We start from the raw sequence: 12250 nt of genomic DNA on the forward strand, positions 1-12250 counted from the left end.
TTGTTGTGCAAAAGCTTTTGAGTTTAATTGAATGTTGAGTTTTAAGCCAGCTTTTTCACTCTCCTCTTTCACTTTCATCAAGAGGCTCTTTAGTTCTACTTTGCCTTCTGCCATAAGGATGGTGTCATCTGTCATAAGGTTGTTGATATTTCTCCTGGCAATCTTGATTCCAGTTTGTGCTTCATCCAGCCTGGCATTTAGCATGATGTACTCTACATATAAGTTAAATAAGCAGGGTGACAATATATAGCCTTGCTGGACTCCTTTCCCAGTTTGGAACCAGTCTGTTGTTCCATGTCCAGTTCTAACTGTTGCTTCTTGACCTGCATACAGATTTCTCAAGAAGGCAGGTCATGTGGTCTGGTGTTCCCATCTCTTTAAGAATTTTCCACAGTTTTTTGTAATCCACACAGTCAAAGGCTTTGGTGTAGTCAATAAAGCAGCAGTAGATGTTTTTCTGGAACTCTCGTTCTTTTTCTGTAGGGATAATCCTTTGCTTAAAAGGCAGTTGGTATCCAGGAAGGGCTTCCCAGGTGGCACTGGTGGTAAAAAACCCAACTGCCAATGCAAGAGGAGATGCGGGTTCAGTTCCAGAGTTGGGAAGACCCCCTGGAGGAAGACATGGCAACCCACTCCAGTAATTTTTTCTAGAGAATCCCATGGACAGAGGACCCTGGCAGGCTACAGCCCATAGGTTCACACAGAATCAGACTTGACTGAAGTGACTTAGCATGCCTGCAAGCAGGTGTCCAGGAAACTATAGCCATTTTTTTCTAGGTATCCTATCTGTGAATCCCAGGGATGGGGTCGCACAGAGTCGGACACGACTGAAGTGACTTAGCAGTAGTAGTAGCAGTGTCTGTGTTGGGACATTTCTGTCCTAGTTTTGAGTTTGTCTGCCATAGTGGTCTCAGCACACTGCATAACCCAGCCAGAGCACCATATACCACCAACATATTTGAAATAGGACATTCTTACTTTCATAAGCCTTCTTGCATTGCTGATAGATTTCACTGGTAGGACATGTTACAGGCTAAACTATGGTCTCTTTTTCAGTTTCCACAAAAAACTTTAGGTGGAAAGAAAATAACTCTGAGAGCACTATATTATTATTAATAACACGAAATCAGTTTGCTCATCTATTGCATGAAACTAAATACACATGGGACAGCAACAATTACAAATTTTCTTGAAAGTGGCTCCTCTCCTCACGCAGTTCCCTTTGGAGGGAGGCATGTTAGGTTTATCAGGCCTGTTGCCCTCATGATCTCATGATGGGCAGGGTACATGAGATGAAAAAAGTCTAGCCTCTCAGGGTTGGGTCTTACACACAGTCTTAAATCTGCAGAGTCAGGTTATAGGTACTGCATCCTAATTATTACCTTACAAGGATTAACTAGGCACATGTACCCGTCTCTGCCTTTTCTTTTATCAAAGATCACCTTCCTCTTCACAACTCTGCTCTTTCCTTTGTGTTTGCTGTCTTCTACATCACAAGTTTTTTCCTCTTGGCTAACAATTTCCATAAGCACATAAGTATTCTCTAAGATCTCCCATGTTGAAAAATTGTCTCTTGAATCCAGTTATCTGTTCCCCTGAGTAGCCAAACTTTCACAATGTATTGCCTATGTTTACCACCACTGTTTCTTTATTTCTCATTTGTGCTTTAACTTTAGTCAAGTTTCTGCCCCAGTACTCCACTAAAACAGGTTTCCTTCCACTAAAGCTGTTCTCTTTAAGGGTATCAGTGTCTTGCATGTTGCCAGTCCAAAGGGCTATTCTCTGTCCCTATCTGATCTGACCCTTGAACAGCATCAACAACTCCAGTTGTTGACTGTTGACTATTCTCTCCATCTGCCAACACATTCATGTCTTGGCTTTCTGGTTTTGGTTTAACATCACTGGCCATTCTTTCTCAGCTTCTTTCTTTACTTAATTTTCAAATGTTAGCACACCCTGGAGTTCAATCTTGAACCCTTCCCCAAGGGTTTAGTATATTTCCTGGTTGTCTAACTTAGACCTATCACCTGAGCAACTTACTCACATATCCAGTTACTTTCCATTCTCATTTGAATATCTGACTTCTTAAATGTAATATGTTCAAAATGAAGGAGTTTCTTTCTCACATGAACTGAATCATCCTCCAGTATTTACCTTCTTGATAGATGGCACTATCAAACTCTCAGATGCTCATGTTAAAAGCATAGGAGTTGTACCTGATTTCCCTCTCTCCTTCAACCCTCCACATGCCTAATCAATCAGCAGATATTGTTGATTCTACATCCAAAACAGACCTGAAATCCATCCATTTCTCCCCATCTGCATTATTACCACCAAGGTTCAAGTCATCATTATCTTTTATCAATATTTGAATTTCTACAATTGCTTCTTAACTTGGGTGTATCTTTGCCTCTTTCAATCAGTTCTCTTAGGTACCAACCAGAGAGATTTATAATAAATAACAAATTATATATGTTACTTCCCTGCTTAAAATTCTTTAGTAGCTTCCTATTTCTTCTGGAATAAAATCTGAATGCTTGGCCTATAAGTTATGTGTAATTTGTCTACCGCACTCCTCTGACATCATTTCATAGCATGATCCTCTCTTGGTCACTGCTCGGTGAACATGCTGGCCTTTCTGTTACTCAGATGCACTGGGGCTTCTCCTGCCTTTGGGCATTTTCCTTTACCAGTTAGGAATTCCATTGTTTCATTTCCCTGCAGTAACCTCATTCTCATCCTTCAGGTCTTGGCTCAAATCTCACTGTGCTTGTGGGCCTTTTCTGACCATCCCCTCTTAGCCTCTCAGTTACTCTCTATCATCTCAACGGGACTCTCCTTCCTAATGCCTATTATAGTCTGTGAATATCTTATTTATTTGGCTATTTGTTTGATTATTTCTCACCCTCCATTCCCTCCATCTATTTGTAAGCTCTATGAGCAGGGACCTTATCTGTCTTATTTATTAGCATAATACCTATCACAGATTCCCTGGTGGCTCAGATGGTTCAGAATCTGCCTGCAATGCAGGAGATGCAGGTTCAATCCCTGGGTCAGGAAGATCCTCTAGAGAAGGGAATAGCAACCTGCTCCAGTATTTTTGCCTGGAGAATTCCATGGACAGAGGAGACTGGCAGGCTACAGTCCCTGGGGTTGCAAAGAGTCGGACATGATCAAGTGACTAACACTTTCACTTTTATCTCAGAGTTGGTACTGTGTAAATATTTCTTGAATAAATGAATGAGTGAATGTCTTTAGAAATGATACTATTCTAGAGCTTCTTCAATATTGGTTTGTTTTTTGCCTGCTCAGATCTTCTGTCCACACCTGTCATTGATTTCCAGGCAAGACAAAGCAAAGTATTAAGTGCCCAAGTATCATATTCTGCGTAAAGCTTGAAAGCACTATATTTAGAAAAAGTTGGCAAGCATAAGCTCTCAAGTCCAATTAAATTCTGGTATAGTAAAAGTATTAATGGAGACAGTGGACTGTAGTTGATATCTGAACAGGGAGTTTCTGACCATTTGTATTATAGATCTCTATTAATAAACAGGCATTGCTAAGAGAATAAGATATAGCAAATAAAATTTAGTAGATTGAAGAAGACTGACCCTTTTAGCCTACCTGACTTGAATCTCTTTGTTATGAAGAATATTGATCATAAATCCAATTTGATTTGGCCCATCATGTCGTTAAGGACTAGCCTTGTAAATGTCTCTGGACAGCCAGTCTTACTTATGATCAATTAGAGTTCTACTATAAAATTCTATAAGGTAAACAAATATTAAGTAAAGATTATGGTCTAGTTCCTTACTCTAGGCCAGTAAATACAACTTTGTCAAGTTCATGCCCACATTATCAGGTTATATCCAAATCTGCGATTTGATTCTGGACTCACAGCATTGTCACTGTAATATAGTTGTCAAACCCAATGGAATTTGGCCAAAATGATGCTAGCAGTGTAATGTTTTTTTCAAAAATATTTTCATAAATTTATATACAGTAAAATTGACTTTTTCATATGTACAGTTTTATAGATTTTAACATATGTAAAAATTTGTATAAGTAGTCCCACAGTCAGGGTACATATGCTTGCACCACCCCAAAATTTCCATTATGTGGCTCCTTTTCAGTCACAACCTCCCCTCCTCCCAGCCACTGGCAACCACTGATGTGTTCTCAGTCACTGTAGTTTTGTCTTTCTGAGAATGTCATATAAATGAAATCATACAGAACATATATTTTTGGCACTGGCTGCTTTTTTAAAAAATTCAATTGGAATATAGTTGGTTTACATTGTTGTGTTACTTTCAGGTTACAGCGAAGTGATTCAGTTATATGTATACATATACAAATTCTTTTTCAGATTCTTTACCCATATCAGTTCAGTTCAGCTCATTCGCTCAGTCATGTCTGACTCTTTGCGACCCCATGGACCGAAGCACGCCGGGCCTCCCTGTCCATCACCAACTCCCAGAGTTTACTCAAACTTTACCCGTATAGGTTATTATTTACATTGCCATATAGAATATTGAGGAGAGGTCCCTCTGCTACACAGTGGGTCCTTGTTGGTTATCTATTTTTTATATAGTAGTGTGTGGATGTTAATGCCAAACTCCTAATTTATACCTCCCCCCATGTTTTCCCTTTGGAAACTGTAAGTTTGGTTTTGAAATCTTTTATTCATCTTCTGCTTTGTATCATATTTTAAATTGCACATGTAGGTGATATCATATGATATTTGTCTTTCTCTGTCTGACTTATTTTGTTCTTTCTTATGGCTGAGTAATAGTTGTGTGTGTGTGTGTGTGTGTGTGTGTGTATGTGTCATATCTTCTTTATCCATTTCTCTGTTGATGGACTTTTATGTTGCATACCATGTCTTGGTTGCTGTAAATAAGTGTTGCAGTGAATATTGAGGTGCATGTATCTCTTTGAATTACGGTTTTCTCTGAATATATGCTCATGAGTGGATTGCTGGGTCATATGCTAGTTCTATTTTTCTCCATACTGTTCTCCATAGTGGTTGTATCAATTTATATTTCCATCAGCTGTGTAGGAGGGTTCCTTTTTCTCTGTACCTTCTCCAGCATTTATTGTTTGTAGACCTTTTGATGATTGCCATATTGACCAGTATGACTATATACCTCGTTATAGTTTTTATTTGTGTTTCTCTGATAAACAGTGATGTGTTTTCAATGTGCTTTTTTGGCCATCCACATGTCTTCTTTGGAGAAATGTCTATTTATATTGTCTGCCTGTTTTTTGACTGGATTGTTTGTTTTGACATAGAATTGCATGAGCTATTTGTATATTTTGGAGTCAGTCTGTAGAACATGGTTTTCCACATTCACTGTAGTATATAGAAGTATGGTTGACTTTTGTGAGGTGACCTTATATTCTGAGGACTTGCTAATGTACTTATTGTTTTTTTTCCCAGACTGCTTAAGCTTTTATGTAGACAATTGCATTATGTATGAATAGTGAAGTTTTCTTTCTTTCTTTCTATTTGGTATGTCTTTTATTTCTGTTTATTGCCAGTTGCACTCAACAAGACTTGCTGATATTGAAAATGACTGGTGAGAGTGGACATCCTTGTCTTGTTCCCTGTATTGGAGATAGAATATTCAGCTTACATTATTAAGTGTAATGTTAGTTATAGGTTTTTTATAGACACCTTTTATCAAGCTGACGAAGTTCTCTTGTAGTTCTAGTTTGCTCAGAGTTTTTGTCATAATGGATGTTGATTTTTTTCAAATGTTTTTTCTGCATCAGTTGCTTATGATCATATGGTTTTTTTTAGAATGCTAATATTGTGGATTGCATGATTGAGTTTTAAACATGAGCTCATGTTTTAAACATTCCCTGGATAAACCCCATTTGGTTGTGGTGTATTATTCCTTTTATGTATTGTTAGATGCGATGTACTGACATTTTGTTAAGGATTTTTGCATATATGTTCACAAGGAATATTGTTCTTATTTTCTTTTCTTTTATTCTTATAATCTGGTTTGGCATCAAGATAATGACTTCTGGTCTCATAAAATGAGGTTGGATATGTTTTTGTGTTTCTATTTTCTGAGAGTTTTATAGGATTTGTATGATTTCTTTTGAAAAATTAATAAATTAATTTTTGTTGAGGTATAATTGATACTATAATTTAATTATATAATAATATATTATGCAATATAAATTATAATATAAATTATATTAGTTTCAGATATATAACATAATGATTTGATATTTATATACACTGCAAAATGATCACCATAATAAGCTACCACCCATCACTATACACATGACAAAAATCCTTTTTTCTTGTGAGAACTTAATATTTACTTTCTTAGGAACTTTCAAACAAGTTTGTACCTTTTTCCTTGTTCACCTATTTTGCCCACTTCCCCATCCACCTTTCTCTTTGGCAACTGCCAGTCTGCTTTCTATATCTGTAAACTTGGTTGTAATGTTGTTACTGTTTTGTTTTTTAGATTCCACATGCTAGATCATATCGATATTTTTCTTTCTCTGACTTACTTCACTTAGCATAATGCCCTCAGGGCCCATCCATGTTTTACAAATAGCAAGATTCCATTCTCTTTTATGGCTGAGTGGTATTCCTTTGTGTGTGTGTGTGTGTGTGTGTGTGCACGTGTATCTTCTTTATCCAATCATCCACTGACGGGCACTTAAGTTGTTTCCATATCTTGGCTGCTGAAAATAATACTGCAATATATGCATGATTTCTTTTTTTAAATGTTTGGGAGAATTCACCACAGAAGACATCTGGGTCTGAAGATTTTTTTTTCAGGTATTTATTAATCAGTTACTTAATTGTTTTAGAACTATTCAGGTTTTATCTATTTCATCCTGTATGAATTTTGCCCCAGGAAATATTGTTAATGTTTAAAGAGTTTCACAGTTTTAAATTTAATAATAATAATAGCAGTTGATTTAGTGGTCACTTGATATTTTCCTTTTCCATACCTAATCTATAATCTTATAACAATTATTCAAGGTAAGTCATTTTCTTCACCTTAGAGCTGAATAAAACTGAGACTTAGGCACTCGCCCGCTGCGATGGCCCACACTCTGTGGAGAGTGCTTCTCTCTCAATCTGGATAAATCCACTTCTTACCTACGGAAGAGAAACCAGAACAAAAACTGAGAATTAAAGGAACATAAATGACTTGCTCAAAGTCACCTTAATGCTAAAGAGAGAGGTCAGGAGACCAACCTCCATTTAGCTCCAAAACCTATGCACAAATTTAGCTTGTATGAATTTGAGACACAGGATTTTACTGTCATCGTTATTGATATGAAATATGAAATTACCTGACTGTTAAAATGATCAATGTAAAACACATTTTGTATTATGGCAGATAGTCCATTCCGCCTCAGGTTCATGCTTTATGTAGGAAAGACTTTTTTTTTTTTTTTTTTAGGAAAGACTTTTAAAAAATCCTTGTGACAAGAAAACTCATAAGTCACAACACTTTACTTAAGGGTCTCTGAGCATATGTCCCCAGCTGTAAGTAATAGCACACTACTTGTTTGGACCTGCTACAGATAGTTTAGTTATATTTGATCACTCTCTCTTCCTCTTGCTCCAGATGGTGTATCTCAGAGTCTCTTGAGCCTCATTGTTGTATTGGGATTGTATGTTGATGCAATAGTCTATTGTTTCCATTTTTATAGAGTCATAAAGTTCCATAAAAGATTGGATGGTATACATTTGCTTTTGATGTTGTTAAGTCTTAGGACTTTGCAAGGGATGTTTTATAGTGTTTGCTGTATTTATCAAGTAAACATTGTTACCGAGAATCACCCACCTGCTGTTTGTGCTGAGTATTCAAGCTCTAGGAGATGCTTCAACTACACACACTGTGGATTCTACATTTCCCAGGAACTTTTTAGGCTATGTAGTTAAGATGGTCCTTTAAGCCACTTAGATTCTTGCATCCATTTTATTTTGCTGGTTATAATCAGGAGATGGTACATTTATCATGAGGCATATACTTTGATGTGATCATCTGAATATGTTCTGCCTTCTTTAAAAACAGTGCTTTACAACTCCTCCAGCTCAACTCCAGAAAAATAAATGACCCAATCAAAAAATGGGCCAAAGAACTCAACAGACATTTCTCCAAGGAAGACATACAGATGGCTAACAAACACATGAAAAGATGCTCAACATCACTCATTATCAGAGAAATGCAAATCAAAACCACAATGAGGTACCATTATACGCCAGTCAGGATGGCTGCTATCCAAAAGTCTACAAGCAATAAATGCTGGAGAGGGTGTGGAGAAAAGGGAACCCTCTTACACTGTTGGTGGGAATGCAAATTAGTACAGCCACTATGGAAAACAGTGTGGAGATTTCTTAAAACGCTGGAAATAGAACTGCCGTATGACCCAGCAATCCCACTTCTGGGCCTACACACCAAGGAAACCAGATCTGAAAGAGACACGTGCACCCCAATGTTCATCGCAGCACTGCTTATAATAGCCAGGACATGGAAACAACCCAGATGCCCATCAGCAGACGAATGCATAAGGAAGCTGTGGTACATATACACCATGGAATATTACTCAGCCATTAAAAAGAATTCATTTGAATCAGTTCTAATGAGATGGATGAAACTGGAGCCCATTATACAGAGCGAAGTAAGCCAGAAAGATAAAGACCATTACAGTATACTAACACATATATATGGACTTTAGAAAGATGGTAACGATAACCCTAAAAAATAGTGCTTTACTGTTTATAATAGCCAGGACATGGAAGCAACCTAGATGCCCATCAGCAGATGAATGGATGAGGAAGCTGTGGTACATATACACCATGGAATATTACTCAGCCATTAAAAAGAATTCATTTGAATCAGTTCTAATGAGATGGATGAAACTGGAGCCCATTATACAGAGCGAAGTAAGCCAGAAAGATAAAGACCATTACAGTATACTAACACATATATACGGAATTTAGAAAGATGGTAACGATAACCCTATATGCAAAACAGAAAAAGAGCCTCAGATGTATAGAACAGACTTGTGGACTCTGGGAGAAGGCGAGGGTGGGATGTTTCAAGAGAACAGCATTGAAACATGTATATTATCTAGGGTGAAACAGATCACCAGCCCAGGTTGGGTGCATGAGACAAGTGCTCGGGCCTGGTGCACTGGGAAGACCCAGAGGGATCGGGTGGAGAGGCAGGTGGGAGGGGGGACCAGGATGGGGAATACATGTAAATCCATGGCTAATTCATTTCAATGTATGACAAAAACCACTGCAATAATGTAAAGTAATTAGCCTTCAACAAATAAAAATAAATGGAAAAAAAAAAAATAAAAACAGTGCTTTAGATGTTAACAGAAAGAAAAGAAACTAGCATTTGTTGAGTATGTACTATAATAGAATTACTTTACACATATTAACTTCAGTAATCCTCTCAATGAGTCTGGAAAATAGGTACTTTGAAATTTTATTTCATAGATTATTCAATTCATGCCCAGACAGGTTAAATGGTTTATGCAAGGCCATATAGGTTAGATTTGGGGGAACTGATACTTAGTTCAAACTGTTTGACTCTAGATTCCATAGGCAGTTATAGCAATATATCTGCTCTGACATTTTTTCTCTGTGCTGGTTGTCATCAACCATATATCTCTAGAAAAATTCTGCATTTTTCATTGTTTTAGCATCTGACTTAAAGTTTTACTTCTACTCCATAATAATAATACCCAACAATGGCTAAATAGTGTAATGATGAATAGTACAGACTTTGGAACCAGGACTCTCTGCATTCAGACTCCAGCTTTGCTGTTCATTCATTGTATAACTTTGGGCAAGTTATTTAATTTCTCTTTGCCTGAGTTTCCTCATTCAGTAGTAATTGTAGTTACCTCAGAGGCTTGCTATGAGGACTAAATGAGTTAGTATTTGGAAGGATCTTGGAATAGTGCCTTGTACATTGTGAATACTATACATGTGATTGAAATTTGGGGCGTAAAAAATTTTTCTTTAATGGGTGTAGAATATTCTTTCATTTGGATGTGATATTTTATTTAATCTCTCCTTAGATGTTGGACAGAAAGTTGATTTCAGGATTTTGTGTTAGCACATATTGTTACAATAAACATCTCTGTCTGCATTTTGAGTTTTTTCTCAGGCTGTGTTTCTGGGCTTAGAATTACTGTGTCAAATGACCAAACACTTAAAAAATTCCTTAAATATACATATCGGCTAATATTTTCAGAGAAACTTACAAAAAATTATAAGCAAAAATCACAGATAAAAATGTAAAAAGAAAACAATCAAGTTCCCAAGATGTAGGTTTTTTTAAAAAAAAAAATAATGGAATTTTCATTTTGAGATAATTGTAGATTCACATGATCGCTAAGAAATAGTACAGATATCCTGTGTACAATTTGCTCAATTTCTCCCAATGGTGACATTTTATAAAACCATTTTACATTATTTCAACTCGGATATTTCATTGACGCAGTCAAGGAAAAGAACATTTTTATCACCACAAGAATCCCTCATGGTGTCCTCTCTTGGCAACAACTAACCTGTTCATGATGTCCATAATTCTGTTATTCCAAGAATGTCATATAAATAAAGTCACAAAATCTGTGGTTTAGGATTGTTCTTTTTTTTTTTTTCTCACCTAGCTTATTTCCCTGGAGATTCATCTGAGCCATGTGTGTCAATAGTTTGTCCTTTTCATCGCTGAGTAGTATTCCATGGTATGGATGTACCACATTCGTTCTGGTGAAAGACATCTGAGTTGTTTCTAGTTTTTGGTAAATATGAATAAAGCTGTTATGACTATTTGTACATAGATGTTGATGTAAACATAAATTTTAATGATCTGGGAGAAATGTCCAGGAGTGTTATTGTTGGGTTGTATGGTAGTCACATTTGTGTTTTGTGTAGAGCTGTCAAATCGTTTTCCAGAGTTTTATTTTTCATTCTCAGCAGCAATCTGAGGTGATCCAGTTTTTTGCATTCTTGACAGAATTTGGCGCTGCTATTGCTTTTCATTTTAGCCGCTTTGAAAGGTGTGTGGTGATTTATCATTGGAGTTTTAATTTGCATTCCCCTGATGGATAATGCTGTTGAACATCTTTTCATGTGCTTACTTGCCATCTGTATATTCTCTTTGGTGACATGTTATTAATGCTTTTTTCTCATTTCCTAATTAGATTGTTTGTTTTTTAATGTTGAGTTTTTATATATTCTAGATTCTAGTCCTTTTGTTGAGTATGTGGTTTGCATGTATTTTTTCCTAGTTTGTGGCTTATCTTTTCATCCTTTTAAGATCTTTTGCATAGTAAAATTGAAAGTTTTGGATGAGGTCTAATTTATCAGTTTTCCTTTTATAGATTATGCTTTTGTAGAATTCTTTATTTAGTCCTACATCCCCCAATATTTCTCCAGTTTCTTTCTAAAAGTTATAGTTCACATTTATTTTTATTCTATGAGGGGTCTTCTGATAAGGACCAGAAACCTACTAGACCAATCCTAGAAGAGCTATAACACTTAATTTGGAATTGTACATTTAGTCTGTGATTCATTTTGAGATGATTTTTTATAAGGGCATCCCTGGTGGCTCAGTGGTAAAGAATCTGACTGCCAATGCAGGAGACCTGGGTTCAATCCCTGGGTTGGGAAGACCCCCTGGAGAAGGAAATGGCAACCCACTCCAGTATTCTTGCCTGCAGAATTCCATGGAGAGAGGAGCCTGGTGGTCTACACTCTATAAGGTAGTGAAGACTTGGACACAACTGAGAGACAGCATGCAAGAGGCTAAGGCCAGGCTCTTCCTTTTTTGTTCTGTTTTATTTTGTTTTTTGGCTTCTGATGTCTCATTGCTTCAGTAATATCTGTTGTAAAGGCTGTTCTGCCTGCATTGAATTGCTCTTGCACTTTTATGAAAAAAATCAGTTGGACGTATTTGTGTGGGCCTATTTATGGGTTCTGTATTCTATTCCACTGATCTATACATTTATCCCTCTGACAATACCACACCATCTTGATTATTGTGAAAGTGAAAATGTTAGTCACTCAGTCGTGTCCATTTCTTTGTGACCCCATGGACTGTAGCCTGTCAGGTTCCTCTGTCTATGCAATTCTCCAGGCAAGAATACTGGAGTGAATAGCCATTCCATTCTCCAGGGGATCTTCCTGACCCAAGGATCGAACCCTGATCTCCTGCATTGAAGGCAAATTCTTTAGTGTCTG

General features: G+C 36.9%; 1 non-coding gene across 1 annotated transcript; it reads right to left on the minus strand.

Annotated features, from left to right (window-relative positions):
- Positions 1 to 11489: 11489 nt before the first annotated feature.
- On the minus strand, positions 11490 to 11550 carry LOC139035771 (U7 small nuclear RNA). Its single transcript, XR_011488484.1, has one exon. It is a non-coding gene; the product is annotated as a U7 small nuclear RNA (small nuclear RNA).
- Between the last annotated feature and the right edge of the window lie 700 nt (positions 11551 to 12250).

Source organism: Odocoileus virginianus, chromosome 6 (assembly GCF_023699985.2).
Source record: "Odocoileus virginianus isolate 20LAN1187 ecotype Illinois chromosome 6, Ovbor_1.2, whole genome shotgun sequence".
Taxonomy (NCBI): domain Eukaryota; kingdom Metazoa; phylum Chordata; class Mammalia; order Artiodactyla; family Cervidae; genus Odocoileus; species Odocoileus virginianus.